Here is an 18,042-nt window from a genome sequence, read left to right as displayed (position 1 = left end):
GCTGGGATCAAGAGGGTTCACAGCTATTCACATTTATGCCATTGAGCTCATGCCTGACAGTGGATGTGCCCTTCTCAACTTGTTTGTCATCTCACCAGTCGCCTGATCCTTTTTAAAAAGGACATAAATTTCCTCAAAAAATCCCAAACCTATACTACATTTTAACAGAGCTCTGAGCTCAGCAGGACCCTGGTGGCTGTTATTGCCTCTGGACAATCAACACAAACAGCAACAGGTACAGCACAATGTTATGTTATTGTGATCATGGAAAGGATAAACCTGCCAGCAAGTGCCCAACCTGTTGTCCTGTGCTCTTCTCCCAAGAGAGGGCCTGATACTCCTTTAACTGGAGATTTTCAGTGTGCAGCCCTTTCCCAGATCTGACACTTTTGTTCAGTTGCACAGCCAAACCTGCTTCCCAAACCTTTCCAGATCTTGTGTGGTCTTCCCAGGGGAGGCTGTCTTCTGCCAGCCCACTTTCTGCTGGGTCTTGTAGCATTGCCAGAAATATCTGAGTTTTGGTGGGGTGGTGGTGAGGGGTGGTGTTTTGAGCTGTCAGCATAGGGCACAGAGGTCTGGGAACTGCAAGAGAATTATCAGCAGTATCCCTAACAAGCTTGACCTTTCAGACACCTGAATTCACAGGACACAGATGTCCGCAAAACATCTCCTCCCCCTGACCCTGTCTCTTTTAAAACATTGGTGGGTTCTGGATAACACTATACATAAAATTCAACATTCCTCTTAAGACTATATTCACCTTATTTCAATAGTGAAGCTGAATAATATATGAGCACATTGGCAAAAAGACCAGCATTGTATCAACACTCAGAGCTGCCATTGCTACAGCACTAAAGGGAGAAATACTGGTAGTTAGCTCAAATAAGTCAGAAGTCTTTGATCAGGACACTGAAAGTGATTGAGACAGGCTGTGTGAGAGTCCTTACAAAGTGACAAGGTACAGAAGACATTACAGTTTACGGTGGATAATCTATTGCTCTAGGGTTTATAAGCTGACTGCAGCCCAACAAAGACTGTCAAGAAGGCTGGCAGCTGAGAACTAGGCTAGCTCTTATTATTTATTCTATTATCAGCTTAATCAGTACCCAAGGCTTTTTGCAAGACGGTAAGGACTTTGGAGAAACAGAGAACACCCATGCAAAGATCAGAAGGCATCATGCTGTGGACACTGGAAATCTCCAGGGACTCAGAAGTCCTTACACTCTGCACTGATAAACTTCCACACATCAGAGGAGAATCCTCAGCGTACAAGGAGGCAGAGAACAGAAGCCACGGTCAGTTGCTGTCACTACTTTCACCCTCAGCTTGTCTCCATGGGAAAAAGGCATCTTGGGGTTTTAGGAAGAGAAAGTAGATGTTTGTGCCCATGTGATGAGTTTCATAAGATGCTGAAAATACCCTTGATAGCCTAGAGCTCTCTGTGTGTGATCTGTTTGATAACTGATATCAAATGGTTGGAGCAGCACATCAAGAAATATGGCAATTGACAGACATCTCCAAGCAGTCCCCTCTCAAGGGTTCCAGTACTCTCCCTGGAGTAATGCACACCTTTAATCACTGCAGAGGGAATAACTCTGGAGCAGATGTTACTCAAGCCACCTACAGACTCCCCCTCAGGCACCTTAACCTGGCATTCAGTCACCCACTCCAGCAGACAGTAGTTCTGCCTGCTGCCCAGGGCATCAGGCTGAGGTTTCTCATTTACCCCAGCACAGAGCAGGGATGCTCTAAATGAAAGGCAGCTTGAACCTGACACCAAAAGGAATTCCAGCCAGCCCCTGTAGCTATAGGCTCCTACTGGCTTTAAATGGGCTCAGAACTTCACCAAGGGAAAATGTCTGCCGCTTGCACTTTAAAACTTAATCTGATTAAATTTAATGTAAAATAAGCGCTGTGTAAATAATTTCCCTGCTTCCCTGGTATTTTCCACTACTGCATCATGAAACCATTTCCATGTTGGCTGTTTTTGTGTTAAGACATGAGTGGTTTAGAAGCTGTCTAATTTTACCTGCATTTTTTAAAAATTAGCATAAAAGACAAGCCAGTGTTTGACTCTGAGGTCCAGCTCTCTTACTAAATATAAAAGCATCTAACTGGGGCAAGGAACACCCTTCTTATGAACAGCAGGTTCTTCCAGACATGCACAAAACCCACTTGGCCACCATCAGCTGTGAACTTTGAGCTCAGAATCCAGCCTCATGGCCCTAGAGCTGGGAGCTGCCCACAGGCCCTTGAAAAATCCCATCCAGACTGGGGTGCTCCAAAGCATACTGGCAAACACTTCCCCTCCACTCCAGGCATTTAAGTTAAACCTAGCAAGTAAATCTGTCTGGCTTTTAGTGAAGTCCACTTATATCCCTGAGTTAGTAACATGTCAGAGGAGTCTTAAGTTTGTCTCCAGGACTGCAAATCCTTAGACTGTGTCTGCTGCTCTTACCCTGACAGCTCTCTGGAGCAGCGCTGGTTCTGGCTCTGTGTGTGGGCAGCAGCGAGCACAGCACTGGTGCCATGAGGATGCAGGGGAATATTAATAACCACACAGAGTATGCCTGCATTTCCTCATTAGGAGCTAAAAATGTTTGTGCTTGAATTGAAGCAACTGAGGGAGCATTTGGACCTTGCACCTAAAGTCATCTCATGGCAAGCTTAAGGGAGCAAGTAAATTACCTTTTCTGTGCTTATGTACTGTATCACTGGTCACTACCTCTACCCAAACCTCAAATAATGCCAGCTTTAGAGGGTCAAATATCAGTCTTATAGGTTTGGAATTGCTACAAGAGTGCCAGGAAACAGAGGAACAAAGGCTGGCACATGTTACTTGAATGTGTGAGCTGTGAAGCCAACTAGCCTGCATGCCTTGGGCTGGGGAGATTTGGTCTTAGCTGAAGTTAAGAAACATCAGGCCACGTTGGTTTCAGAGGCATCAGTGTAATAAGTTGTGAGCCACATTAGCACACTCTGGATTTTCTCCTTCAACTTCCTCTCTGCAGAATCCTAAAAAGGAAAAGTTAGTGTAGATCTATCTCTGTGGGCACTCCTTCAGTCACCATGAAGCGATAAATCATCCTTTTCCGTGGCTCACAAATCTTCAATAAGTAATTTCTAGACTTGCAAAAAGGCATGAATAAACAATTGTTTCATAGTTGTTTTGAACTCAAAGGACAGAGGTCATGTCTTGCTACCCTTCCTCCAAGAAACCACAGATAAACTTCTGTTCTTAGCAGTGACACAAAAGCAGCTCTTCTGACCTTACAGCAGTACAAATGTAGTAACTACCAACCATGAGCTCAAATACCACGAGATCCCCTCCACCTGTTGTAAAGAACAGAGAGGAAAGCAGCATGTTACACTGAATTAGACCCTGAGGCAACGCTCCACAAAAGGCTGGTGTGTCATTGACACACAAAATAAGGTGCTGTGCTCCTGGGCTCTATCTTTCCTGTACTGGGATCCATTAATCCCATTAATTGCATATAAAAAGTCTGGTAGCAATTCTATAAATGAGTAAACACAGAGATAAAAGTGTAATCGTACTAGTACAGCAAATTGGATTCAGGTCCTCATTGAACAATCCTGTTTCATTTCAGCAATTTTATTATCACTGTAACTGGAACAAATTACTTTATTAAACAGAAGGGGCTTTTGTAAAAGAATTTCTTCTTGCAGGCAATATCATGAAGCTCTGTAACACAAAACCAGCAATTACACTTGTCAGGGGATTTCTTTAAGCAATTCAGCTAATGGCTTGTGACAGGTAAGACTTGAAATGTTCATTCAGACCTTCCCTCTGCTATAAAGATATATTTTGTCAGCACAAAAAAAGCATTTTTATTGAAGTGAACGCTTTGGGCAGGGGTTTGAAGTCCTGGAGAAGGCAAGAAGGCTTGGGGTAGGCTGACGTGCAGGACGTGGGCAGAATAAAGTCTGCTGACAGTTGCACAATGGCCAAGAGACACAGACACCTGGAGAAGTCAAGACTAACCTCACGGATGGGGGAAGTAGAATAGAGAAGATTGCTTCTCTGCAACATCAGTCTAAGCAGAAAGCCAAGATCTGCAACTCTTGATGGAAGATGAAAATACCACATGAATTTAAAAGGTATTTCCATTGAAGACAAGTCATCAGGCTCATTGCAGATGTAGCTGGATGACCACTAAAAGACAACGTGGTTTTCTTTTGATTTTTTTTAAAATACAGTTCTCTAGGCCATATTTATGCATAAACAGTGTGGTTGGAAAACTGCTGTCCTGACAAAGCAGATTGTGACAAAGCACTGCAGGATCTATGGAAGACAAGTATTCTATAAATAGAAATATCAAAAAGCTGTCTAAACCAGTACTAGAAGCTTAAAAGGAGTTTTAAAGACAGAGCCAAGTGCCCAAACAACACTGAAATTCATAGGTTCACCTTTACCAAAGCTATCAGGAATTTGAGCAATTAAAGTCAGGGTGTCCCAGTTGTGTGAGGCTTTGATGGGGTCAGTCAATAATCTTGCTGGCTGGTTTTGCTGAGACATTAGACATACTTTTCCTCTATTCTCCTTCTCTTGGTTTTTCCTCCATGCTTCTGTAAAACAGTCAGCCATGATTTGACTCTATCACTCTGCAGAGTGGATAATGAACAGAAAATCATAGAAAATCAGCATAAATATGTCACCAGAAATAAAAAAAAGTCTTGTGTGTCTCTCCTACCTCAGGAGCAAGCCAGGAACACAAGGGAGACCAGATGGACAAGATGATGTGACTGTTTCAGACATTGCACCTTTGTTCTTCTCCACTTGGAGTTTCTCTCTTGTGTATGTCATGAAGTCAAAAGTCCGGGAGAGTTAATATAAATCCTTACATTCTCATTCCCCATGTACACAGCTATTTGGAATAAATAGCTGGGGCTCCTGAGGACTGATGTGGAGCTCAACTTGGAGATCTGTGAACAGCTCCATTCAACCCTGGTGTCCTCCATCTATTCCTAAGCCCTCTAATTCCAAAGACAAACTTTTTTTTTTGGAGGTCACCTCACCCCCCACCTCACTCTCACACAGACACACAGTTCTTCAAAAAGGGAGGCCTGCACTGCCCTGTTTACTTAGAGCACAAACATATTCAAGGCAGCGATGTCAGATTAAAGGAAGAAAGGGGAGAGAAATCAAAGCCTCTAAACTGCACATAAAAGGCAATCGCTGGCAACCAATCTGTTGTACTTCCAACTCTTTGCACTTTATGAATAAAGGTCAAGCTGGTATTGGCACCCAAATGTTAATGTTCTTATAAGGGTTTAAGCTGCTTTAACAGCTGAATAAGTGAGAGTGATCCACAGGGCCACACCTAATCATGCCCTTACAGCAGGGAAAACCTCTGCTTCCCAGCCGGCTGTCCACAGGGGTGCAGGGAGACCTACAGGAGCAAACTGCTTACTGATTGCCTAAAGAAGAACTGAGGTTAACTAGCTCCTTTCCTGCTCTTTCCATCTGCTCTGCCTGCTGTTTGATCTTTTCTCTTCTTTTACCTATTTTGTGCTTGTCGGTCTTTCAGGCTCTGTAGCTGCAGCTTTCAGGATGTGAACTGGCATACAGAAAAAGCACCTTCAGACACTTCCTCTGACTTGCAAGGAGTCCATCTGCCATTCTTGTTGTTTTAAAAATTACACACCTCTTTTTAAACACTAAGGTTAACAAGGCACAACTGCCATTACACTGTTTCACAGCAAAAAGTTTTTGGTAACTGGCAGCCAGACGTGATTACCAGCTTTCTTTCAATGTTGATGATGTTAGGCTCTCTCTGTTTAAAAGACGACACAGCTCACACTTTTCAGGTTTGTCCTGAGTGCACTGGAAGTACTCATCTCCCAAAAGCAGCATTAAATTCTTTCACCTAGCTCTCCAGGCGGCAGCAGAGACTCAGCAACTTCATGTCTACATTTCCCAATGAGCAGCACACTGAAAAGCTTCAGAGTGACTCAACACCAGCCCACTGGAATGAGACAGAGGCCTCACCCATCAAAGGAAAAGAGGTTTTACTGAAGAAAGAAAAAGTCAATATTTGGGATATGTTTTCATAAAGTCAGGGGACAAGTGCACTGCTGAATTAATTAATGTCTGGCATTTACAAACAGTAGCTTGATCTTTCAGCTGGTGCCCTTGCCAAGTCAAGCAGTTTTAAAAAATTTAATTTTTGTAAAGGTGAATTTAGTGCTAATGAAATTGAAAGACCAGTAGCAATAGCTCGCACAAGGCACTGGCCTGCCAAGCTCTGCAGGAGCTTCTCATCTGCTGCTCGCAGGGTATCTCCAGCCTGAGCTCTGTGGAATCAGGTGCTCTAATCCCGGGCCTCACTCCTCCTCTGGGACAGATGTCTGGGATTGCTTTTGGAATGCAGAGCGAGAAAAACCCAGTCATTTCATAGGCTGCTTCAGGGAAGCTGCCCAGCACTGAGCAAAGCTGCACATTACACTGGCTGGAGTAGAGAAGGAATTACCAAATGTGTTGTGTTTTTGTGCCTGGCACTTGGTGTTTGACACCCAGAGCTCCTGGCATCTGGTACTGCATGACTGCAATGCTTTTCAAACAAGGAGGGATATGAGTCCATCAGAAACATCTCGGTCGACATCCAAAACCTAACTTTTGAACTGCTGAGACTCAGTAGGGATGTTTTCCTATGGCTGAGTACCTAAAGTCACAAGGGAAGTCACCTCATTTAGGGTGCCGCTCTACTCCTCTTGTGCAAGGCTTATCCTACCCAGGAGCTGCCCAACCCTATGGATGCCAAACAGCTCTTTCCCGGTTAGCACAGCCTCTCCCTCTGGCAAACACACACCCTCACGGCACGTGAATTATTTTCTGTCAAGAGAGGATTAGGGAACACTGGAGCCCAGCTGACTGGCCAGGCTCACAGTGAAAGCTCAGCTTTGCGGGTGGGAGAGGAGCTCCCTTAAATGGGGCTGCTCTGCTCAGGCAGTGCTCGCGGTCACCCTACGCACCACTGCACAGCTTTGCACCCTTTGATTTGTTTCTGAGGCATTAGCTTTCCATAAAAGCTGATGTTCCTGGTTTTTGGATTGTTTTTTTTAATTTTTTTTTTTTAATTTGCACATTTATAGTAAAGAAATCCTCAGTCAGGAGCACCGTCCTCTTACCTCCTCCTCGCGCAAACCCAGCCAAGTCTCAGAGCCACTTGTCTGTCGAACTTGTTTTCCACCTCATTAACTACAATTGCCTATCCAGTGAGGTGATTAAAAAACAAGGTCCAACTCTGGCTCCGTCAGGGACACAAAAGGAGCGGTGTTTGCACATTCCGGGTGCCTTTTCCTCCCCGACCTTTCAGAGGTAAAGAGGGCGACTAAAGGAGTGCGAGATGGGGGGAGCAGCGACGATTTTGGAGCCCCGAGAGAGAGACGGGGGCACTCGTCTCCGTTCAGCGGGGCCCAGAGAAAGCCCCCACCACACCACCCCCTGCGTTTAAGGACATGTTTTGTCTCCCCCGCCCATCCCATACCACCCTAGCTCTTCCCAAGCACCCCCTGCCCGCCCCTCGGGAGAGACCCCCGCCCGGGGCTGCGGCAGGGAGAGCTCCCAAGCGAGCTCCAGGACAGCATTTCCATCTTAAAGCCGCGAGCTGGTTAAACACCCACCACCAGCCGCTCCCAGCCCCCTCCTCCCCCTCCACCTCCCCACCCCGGCGTTAAGAAATGCAAATGTGGCCAATCCTATTTTATGTTAAAAAGCGAAGAAACATTTCAATGTATTCTTGTCTTGTATGACTGGCTAAGAGCCTCTAAATCCCCACCATTTACCAAATTAAACTAATTGAAAGAGCTTCCAAAAGCCACATCTGTAGGCTGACGTCTGTCCCTGCCTTTTGCTTTAGGCTGGGGGAAACTGTTCTCCATCCCATTGATCCCTGAATAGTCACGCCTGTCAGGAAGCCACATCAACCATTATCATTCTAATTTTACTGCCTTTCTTGGTCCCTAATCTAATTTGCAATGATGCTTAAGCATTTCGCAAGGCCATAGCACTTTCTTCAGAATTTCAACAAGAGCATTAAACCCCCAATTTACATTAATGAAGTGCACATTTAATTAGGGGAGAGGGTAAATGGAGGGCTCTTCAAGAGCAGTTTGCGTGATATGATAGGCACTTGAAAAACGAAGATGTACCTGATAAAAGACTCTCGTGCAGCCTTCGTGACTCATCCCATTTCTCAGCTTCTTTCCCCGCCCCAGCCAGTCTCCCCTCCTGTCCCAAACGCCAAAGAACAGGGGCAAGGAGAGAGGGCAGCATCTCCTGGCCCAGAAGGTTGCCCGGTGTGCATCTCCCACAGACTGGAAGCTCTGCTCGCAGGGGTCAGCTGTGTTTCAGGCCCCATCCTGCACAAACTTGCATGGAATCCGTTTCCAGCCAACCCTGTACTTTCAAAGCCACACATTTGTACCCTCGAACTGGCTGGAAAGAGTCCTTTCTACCTAAGGCTTTCCCTCCTCAAAGTCATCCAAACACAGGCACAGACCCAGAGCTTGGTTTCTGGGGACAGAGACTCCAGCCCACTGAAGACTTCCTATAATTTAACACTACCCGAGTCTGCCTGCGTATCAAAACACCGCTCATGCAGGCACCATTCAGAAAAGAGATTAGAAAACTGTTTCCAGTGCTTAAACATCAATTCAGTGCATGTACGTTTGCAATTTTCTGCTGCTACACTCATGTCCTGCTGTAGCTTTGAGTGGCAGAGAGCTCAAATCTCCTTTTGAGCTTTCTTCTTTGAAACCAAGGTGGGAACGAATAAATGAAGAAAAGCAGCATCAGCCAGCACCTCACAGCTGGGTCCATCTCTCCCAGCACTGCTGGTGTCCCCCCATCTGTGCTGTCAGTGTTAGTGCAGGCACAGGACTAGCAAAGCAGAAACAGCCACCAGGAAAATGGGATCTGGGAGCAGTCCCTATGCTGGGCTGTGGGTCAGCAGGAATTAAATACCTAAATAGCTTCTTAACAGAAAGTATGAAACAATTTTATATTAATAACTTTCATAGAGAAGGCTTACATGAAGTTTTCTTCAAACTGAGTGCAGCTCTTTGAAAGCCTTATCAAGTCTGCAGAAGAGAAAAGCAGCAAAGAAGATATATTCACAACTGAAAGGGACCATGCAAAATCTGTTACAGCAGATAAGACAGAATGTGTCATAAAATAATTCCTGAGCCTTGGATAGAAATATCGTCAAAAAACCAGCAGGAGAGAAAATGTAGGAGAGCACACACAGGCAAATATATCGCTGTACAAGTGGAGGAATCTGAGAAATAAAATAAAGGAAGTGATTTGGAAATAAGTAAGTAGCTGACAGAGTGAGAGCAGAGTGATTTCTAGCAGCAACACAGCAAGAGATGAGCCTGAGGAAGGCGAGGATGAGGGCGAAGGTGAAGAGGTTAAGCAGCAGAGAATGAAGACATGAGAGAAACGCGAGAGCAATGCCTCACAATTACACAAAGATTGTTATGTCAGCTGAGATTCTTTGAGGAGCTACATTTTAGCAGCAATAGCAACATGAAGAAATACATTTATGCCACAAACTCCTGCCAAAAACTTTCCCATCAAATGATACACCCTCTCCCTGATGATTTTTCTCTCCAGCATTTTGTCTGGAGAGAAAAAGCTGCAATGCTGTGTTATTTCACTGTGGACCATTCCCTCGGCTGAGGACAGAACCAATGGTGGAGCTGCTGTGAAGCACAGGACAACCCCAGCCCCAGGGTCTCTGGGGGCAGCAGGACCAGGTGGAGGGGGCATCTCTGCAGTGCCCCAGAGCCCCTGGAGGGGACCCTGATCCACCCAGGTCCCATCTGCCTGGGTACAGGTCACACACCTATGGCCTCTTTCACCTCCTTTCTCCCCAAACTCCCTGTCAGCAGCAGCTCTGGCTGCCACCCACAAATGCCATGAGGAGGGACACACTAGCCCAGGCAGAGGTCTGTCTGACCTTCCCTGATGAGTGCCCAGGCTAGTTTTGCTGTCCCACATTTCACTCACAGAGCAGCACTTCTGTGGAAGACACAGCCCAGAGAAGGGTGGGAAGAATTTCTAGAAGAGGCAAAACTCAGCCTGCACCAAGGGAGTGTGGGAACACATCAGCAAATGGCTTGCACTGGCTGGGAATATCTTACATTTCCAGACTTGCATGACACAGGTAGCCCACCACTGCAGACAAGGCTCTGTGTTTGAGCACTCCCTCAGCAGAACAGGATTTGGTTTGTGCGCTTCTGGTGTTGCATTTGTACGTCAGAGTGGAGGAATTGTTCTTGTTTCCAGGAGTTTATTATAAACACAGCTCTAGAGTGAGGGTCATTTGAGCTCTTCCCTGGTATGTTGACACTGGTATTGTTTCTGCAGCATTACTAATCCAAAGGGTTCACACCAGGTAATAAGATAAAGCAAAAGTATTTGGCCAGATTCGGATTTGTCTGCCCGCCGAGCTGTTATACAAGCTGGTGGGCATGTGGAGTGGATGCAGTGGATGTGGATAAGCTGAATGAATCTGAGACCTGGTACTGCACTGATCATCTCTCTTATAGAGTGATTCTGTTTTTCTCTCCCCACTCATCAACCCTCCATGGCTACTGGAAGGGAATATCTAGATTTGGAGTGTCTTGCTTAACAGCGCTGCAAACGAACCCTCTGTCATCCCATAAAAATGCCCCTGTCTGGCCACTGGAGCAACCAGAACTGTGGGCAGCAGCAGCATTTGTCCTCACCTGAGTCCCTCATTTCTTACAGCTGGGATGAAAAGCAAGGCTAGACCTCACTGCCATTGAATTCACCGTCGCTGCTTTTCTGTGACCCAGAGGCAGACTGCTGTTTGGACAGCATGGGTGAGTGTTTGGGGTCTGCCAGCACAGATCTGGGTGGCATCAATTGCCCCTGCTGGCACCATGCTGGCAACCCAAGCAGCCCTGGAAGAGCCATGAGGAGCAGCCAGTACCCAGCCCTGCCAAGGCCTTTGTTGCCTGTGTTCTTATTGCTTGCCATTGGAAATTTGCCTCAGCGGGGACCCAGTGGGGGATTTTTGGCCTGGGAGTTGGCAGAGTTTTTCTTTACAAAGGACCATGCTATTGGGCCATACCGCCATCCATCTGTGCATACAACATGCTGCCTGTGGGTGAGGATGGAGATTTTTCAGTGCTGGAAAGCAGAGATACCAGAGTGGCTTCATTTTCCCCTTTGCTTTGATTTTGTGGCACAGGAATTAGTTTTGTTTCCCCCCTCCCAAAACTGTGAACATAAGTTTCAACCATGTAAAAACCAGGGAGCTTTTCTCCCCCTCTCTTTTCCTCCCAAACAGTTTAGAGATATTTTTTTTTCCAGTTCACAGCAGAGGAATTTGGCCAAATTTCCTTGTAAATAAAATGCTGGATTGAAAGCGTGTTTGTGTCTCTACTCACAAGTAGCACATGAGCAGCAGGATCACAGGGCTGATGTAATATAGAATCCCATTTCTAAACAGAAGAATATCATCCAACAGAGTTATTGGAGCCCAGATAAAAACAAACCATTAAGGTGGAATCAAGAAAGTTAACACAGCAAGAATACAAAAGCAATACTGAAAGTAATGAATTGCTTGTAAAAAGTCAGAATCTGGGAAGCTGCTCACTGTTTAAACTTCACCGTGTCTTTTAATCACTTTTTCAAGTAACACATTAACAAACTGAAACTGCCCTTTTTGATGGCCATGTGAATTAGATCACATTGTAGACGGCAGCTGTGCTAATTCATCCATGCCAGCAGCCTGTCTGCTGAGATGATAGCAAGCTTCCTTCAAAACTCCTACAGCTGTGCTGGTTTTGCATAGGAACTTCTATTGAAGTCCTCGAAAAAGGAGCAAAAAAACTACCAGAGTACTATAGCCTTAAAAATAAAACCCGACGGAAATTTCTATTGGATAACTTCAAACACATAATAATGATTCATGGTGCTGTTTTCCACAGTATATTTGTGAAGCATCTGGATATTACACTAATATAAAAGAGCCCTTCCAGGGTATCAGGAAGGTTTCTGAAGGCATAAGGCTCTGTTTTGGTTTTAATTCTTCTGTCTCAAAAACAGTGTCCATTTTATATCAGTTTAATGTTATTTTTTGAACCAAAATGTGCTTATTTACTAGAAGACCATAAAAAAAAAAAATCAAATGTCTTAGTTTCCTTTTGGCAAACTTCTGGAAGGACTAAGTTAATTAAAATTATAAATTAAAAATTTAATTTAACTTCAAAAATACTTCGGTTTTAACAAAGCCCACTGTCCATTGTCTGTAGGACTGCAGGAGCTGCTGACCTCTGCTAATGCTGTGGTAAACTTTGCAGATCTGAAATCCCTTCTAAAAATTTACCTTGTGACATAAATTGAACAAAATACTCAACACCAAAATACAATGACTTCAGAACCTGCCAGGGTTGTGCCAGTGGCCTCCAGACCTGGGTAGGTTTCTGTAGAATACTGTAAGGGTCCTTGTCTGTGCACGGTGCCAAAATCAAAGCGATCAATAAAATGGAACACCTGTAGACTTTGTAACATTGGTAATAATTCCAGCATTTCCCAATCAGGTGGTAGATGGAAAGTACCCTCATAACATTTACCACATTTTACTGAAACCCAGAGCAGCTCTGTAAGTAATTCTATATTGGAGACCGGGAGTAAAATAGGACCAAGGTCAGAGATTGGCATAGACCAAATAACCCATCTTTTCAGTGTCCTAATATGTATATTTGGGGGTGAGGGTCAATAACTGAATTCTCAGTTACTTGTGGATTATCCCCCTTTTTTTCTGACAGAACTTATGTCTTACATGGTCTTCTGAGTTGCAGCTGAATTAGTTATTTAGAAAGAATGGAAGAAGAGCTCACTTGGAGGGCAGATCAACACTGCGCTGTCACAAGCAGCCTAGGCAGGGACTATTACTCTGTCTGGGTGTGCCATGACAGACACTTTGTTCTTTTTCTGCAGTCATTCATGGCACCTCTGCCTCAGACAGGAGATCTGGATGACAAAGAGGCACTTGGACCTCCAGCCCACCTTCTCCTTGGTTCCATGGTGGGTCACGTTTTCTTTCACTGATCAAGAAAAACAGTTTTGTCATACGACCCTTTCTACTTCCACAAAAGATGCCCGGTCAGCCACCTTTTAACACCATCCAGTATGCAAAAATGTAAACAACAAAAAGGAAGGCACAGCGGTTTCAGTCTGGAAGATTTCCAGGGGCTGCAACCTGCTTTGAAGCAGGGTTGGCTGTGCTGGATATTGTCCCAAGGCAACAGCACAAGAGAAAGAAAGTGCTAGTGAGAGTAGAACCACCCCATCCACAGGAAACCTCAGCCTGCTCCATGGCAAGAGGTGTGAACATTCACCGGCCTTCCCACTGTTCTTTTGCCATGTATTTGCCCAGCTTTACAGAGGAGACCTCCCACAGGAGTCTGTGCTATGTAACAGGGTGTCAGTGAATACAGGGCCGTGTAGCCCTAAATGGGCCCCCATGTGATCCTGCCTGTCACAGGGCTGCTGCAGAAGTGAGACGTGTAATCACCAGAGGGGTACTCCACACACTCAGTCATAAATAATTAAGACTAAGCTGCCTTCCTCAGCCACCAAAAGAAGATAATGTAATTTGGCTCAGGTCTGGGGACTATTAATTTCCCTTTGGAGTGGCTTCAAAAAGCCTTATAATATATACATACACTGCAATGAAACAATCACCTGAGGACAACTCTAGCAAACAAACCGATTCCTAGCTGAGTCTCTCAGGCAGGGACTCTAATTAGGACAATAATCCATGTGACAAGAAATTATATAGTAACAAATAGTAATTGCTTGCTGGGAAGGATAAGGATTGGGAGACAAAGGGATGGGATGAATGAGTCAAATCCTTTAACTGTTCAGAGAGAGCAGTGGGAGGATGAGAGCAGAAACAGAAACACATTTAGGATTCAGTTCTCCGGGGACACCGCTAACGGGTTTGTTAGCAGAAATGCACTCCCACTCACCATGCTGCTGAAACCACACAAAACCTGGTGCACCTGCATTTCCCACTGCCCAACTGTCACTTGTGGTCACAACCTCATGACATGCTATTCCTAATCCTAGGAATGTCAGAAAAACATTTCTGAGTGTATGTTGGCATTTCTGAGCATGCAGCTGTTGCACACTCTTCTGATGCTGAAACTCCTATTATGTAACACAGATATTTATGAACGTTTTTCCATAGCATGACCGGGAAATGTAACCTTTTCAGATACACACATTTCTTCATGCTGCAGCTAGCTGAGAAATTCTAGCAATTCCAGGATATTATCATCCCAATTTAAAATGAAATATGTGTGTAGATAGCTGTTTTCCTTTCCCTGCTTTTCCACTCTTATATGCATATGCTCAGCTTTCAACAAACATATTTATCCTTTTTTTTTCCCTTTTTCTAACCTTCTCTTCCCAGAGAAGACTAAGTTATCACTTGCATGGCTTTACATGCACTCGAGGCTTTAAAAATTCACCACACCTTCAGGTGCTTGTAAACCTTACGGTGAAAGGCAACACTAAATATTTTATTGAAGACAGCATATTTGATTTTTGCCAAAGTGCAGAACTTTACTCCTGCACAATTGTTTACCCTTACTAACAAATAAAAGACAGATGTGCCACATGAACCTGTGGCTTTATCAAAAGTCCACTAGTGTCACTCTGAAGAGCAAAGGAGAGGGGAAGAAATGTTGATATTTATGTGAATGCCTGAGAGGAAGAAAAGAAGTCTGATTTGTCTGCAGAGCGGGCAAATCCTTGAGCTTCATCTGAAAATTTCTGCCTATTTTCTCCTGCTTCTGCTTTTTGTTTCCCTTGCCCCTTTTTATTTTTTATGTTTCTTTCTGCTTCATGTTTCAAGTCTTGTTTTAGTTGGGTGCTGTGTGTGAAAGAGAGGCAGGCTAGTAACAGGACCGTGTATTTGTCAATCACAAACTCCTTCACTGAACAAAGCAACTGAAATATTAGAAGCAAATTAATGATAACATTCACTGTTAGATGTCAAAGCTAGGGCCATAATTATTATTCTGTTTACTGAAAACCTAAAAAGCAGGAGTGGACAGAGTGATCTGACCTACACTTAATGCAAGGGATCAAGCAGCAGAAGTTTGAGTGCAGTACTCAATGAATTGGTGATTTTAGCTACACTGCAGCCCCTCCCTGACCCAGGGATCCTATTTAAAATTTAGATACTGCTTAAAATATTTCTCAAAGGTAGGAGTTTTAATGTACTCATGTCCTTTCAAGAGTTAAGAATAGACTACCACCATGGGAATTTTTCCTTACTGTGTCAGTGGATGAAATTCAGCCTCGAGCTGCACCCATCAGATCCACTCCCTCTTATTCATTCCTGCTTCCTCCTACTCGCTCCACACATTGCCATACATTTGGTCTGTCAGGAGTTCCTCCTTGGCACTTCCACCTCTACTTCCCCTAAATCCACAGTAAGTACAAATCTTCCTAGTCTGAATATTCTCTGTGTTTCTGTTGTCTTTGGTCTCTGCTAGCACAGCTCCATTCTGTGGGTTCATTTTCTCACAGTGAAGCTGTCTCATTCTGTGCTGTACAAATTGCAAATACTTGAAGCATGAGGATGAAAAGTACTTCTGTGTATTTTGAGGCTAAACTGCTGATTGCTGCACATTCTTTAACTATCACAGTGGCAGTGGAGAGTACCCAAAAAAGAGTATACAGTCTGAAACCTGTGGAATACTTACTCTTGATGAAAGATCCCAGGTATTAGCCAATTAGGGAAATTATTTACCTTTCTCTTTCCAATTTCATTATTTCTTTCATTTAAACTTATTTAACAATGAGTTGTCCTTTCTGTATGGTACTGCAATGGAAAAGAAAAAAAAAAGGAAGAAGAGATGGGTCTAAGCTGAGTTTTCAGATTTCTTCACTCTTTACCCCTTTGGAAGATTTGTCTCAGTATGGGGATGAACTGCCTCCTGGAGCACCTGCTTGTTAGCACCTACTAAACATTTCAGAGCAGTCACTCCCTATGCAGGGAGCTCCAGGCAGCCTCACTACATCTGGCCAAAGCAGGTGAGGTCTTAGCCAAGCAATGATCCAAATCAGACTCCTCCTGGAGCTTTTGTCAGAGGACAGCAGTAATTGTCATTATTCAAACAAAACAAAATCTGTTTTAACACTTACAAGGTATTCCTTTAAGTCAGACCCCTCATCAGCAATCAGGGAAAGAGTCCTTTTATTCTTTTCTCAAAACCAAAACCCCTTGTACCATATGCTGAACCTGGCTAATTTGTTTTCTTTTGTCCTCACAGCCTTGGTCCCACAAGGAAGAAAATGTTCTATAGTCTGATCAAGGTGGGCGTTCTGATGAAAATCAAGCTGGTGTGCTGAAATAAAGAATTAGGAGACATTTTAAAGTATTCACTAATGAGTACCATAGCCTGAGAGCCAGGGGAGAAAGAGTTTAAAGGGTTTTGTCATTTGATGGCTTAAAAGTAAATTGCAGTACAGAAATAATTTTCTGTGAGGTTATTTCAAGTTTTCTGTTAGAAAATTTATTTTCATTTTATTTACAGAAAATTACCCTGACAGAGTTGTGGAGCCTTTGTTACAAGAAGCCCCAAACTTACTGAAAACGTTCTCCAAACCAAACCCTTTCTCTCCTTGTTCAGAAAACACTACTTGTTTCTAGTTTCTAAGTTTTTTGATTCTGTTTTAATAGCTAGAAGATCACAGCAGAGATCACAGACTTGATTTCAACCCTTGGATGAGTCTGGGGAAGAGAGGAGAAAAAAGACAGTGAACAGAGAGGGGCCTGGCAGTTTGGGTGGTATTATAAAAAAAAAGTATTCAGGCAGAGTGTAGTGAGAATAGTGGTTTGAAAATACAGCCCTGAAGGAAGAATCTCCAGAGAAACAATGAGAAAGGAATAAATAAAAAGAAAGTTATAAATTCATCTATTTGCTCTTCCCTGACCCTTGCTTTTACTCCTCTTCACAGCAACTACCCTGGGAAAGGCACAATGCTTTCTCCTGTCACAATATTGAGAAAAATTGAAATGGGGAAGAAAGACCACCAGATGCTTTATTGTCTTAGGCGTTTCCACATAATTAGCTGGGAATAAAGGTCCTCTGCATGGTTTCATTGCATTGAATGAACTTGGATATTGCTACACAGTAGTGTGTTTTATGATTCATGCTCTGTTATCCAGCAGCTTTTTGAAAACTGCCAGCTACTTTATCACTGACGGCCAAGCCCGGGCCTACAACTTAAAATGCAGCAATGCAAAGTTAACTGTGCATGACAGATGTCCATGAAATTGTTTAACACACGCACGCATGCACACACCACACACGCGCTCGCACACACACACTCTCACAAAGCTGCCTCTTGCCTTCCTACTCTTTTCACTGCCTCTCTCACGGAGTGCTCAAGCTCAGTTTTAAATATAAATAAAAACTGGGCACTTCTGGAGAAGAGATTGTGAGGGCATGCTGAGGACCATGGCTTGCTGCAGTAATTATAGGCTCTACCATGAAACTTTCCAGAGAGTTTGTGAGAACCACTAAGGAAGCTTGTCGGAGTGCACTGAGAGTGGAACAGGTTGTCTCCTCTTCCTCTCCCCACACGCTTCTCTCTCCCTCTTCTCTCACACACACTTCCTGCTTCCATCTCTCTGCAGGTGGGAAGCTTGTATGTGAGGATCCCAAGATATTGAAGTTCTCAGTACTGCCAGGGTTTTACCTCAGAAGCACCAGATCCAGAGGAGACATTGAGAGAGCATAACCTTTCTGCCTTTGCACCTGGTACCTCATCACCCACTGACTTCCCTGACAGAGGATCAGGATCACAGGGTCTACAAAACCTTCATGCAAAGTGCTCCTCCTTTGAAGAGAACTTGGGGTGCCCTCAATGGATTTATTGTGCAGTTGGATGGTATAAACTGGGCCAAAAGAAGCAGACTGAGTTCTGGGCACACAGAGAGCAGCTCACACTGGCTCCATGCA

General features: G+C 44.2%; 1 protein-coding gene and 1 long non-coding RNA gene across 3 annotated transcripts in view; one reads left to right on the top strand and one right to left on the bottom strand.

The window, feature by feature from the left end:
• CDS1 (CDP-diacylglycerol synthase 1) overlaps positions 1–18,042 on the bottom strand; it is a 288,408-nt gene that overhangs the window by 88,372 nt on the left and 181,994 nt on the right. The window lies entirely within an intron of this gene.
• LOC135299948 (uncharacterized) lies at positions 15,377–17,161 on the top strand. The gene is made up of 3 exons (XR_010361791.1): positions 15,377–15,504; positions 16,348–16,390; positions 17,036–17,161. It is a non-coding gene; the product is annotated as an uncharacterized LOC135299948 (long non-coding RNA).

The sequence above is a fragment of the Passer domesticus genome, chromosome 4, assembly GCF_036417665.1.
Source record: "Passer domesticus isolate bPasDom1 chromosome 4, bPasDom1.hap1, whole genome shotgun sequence".
Lineage (NCBI taxonomy): Eukaryota > Metazoa > Chordata > Aves > Passeriformes > Passeridae > Passer > Passer domesticus.
The sequence above is the reverse complement of the archived record's forward strand: the minus strand, read 5'-3'. Positions and strand labels throughout refer to the sequence as shown.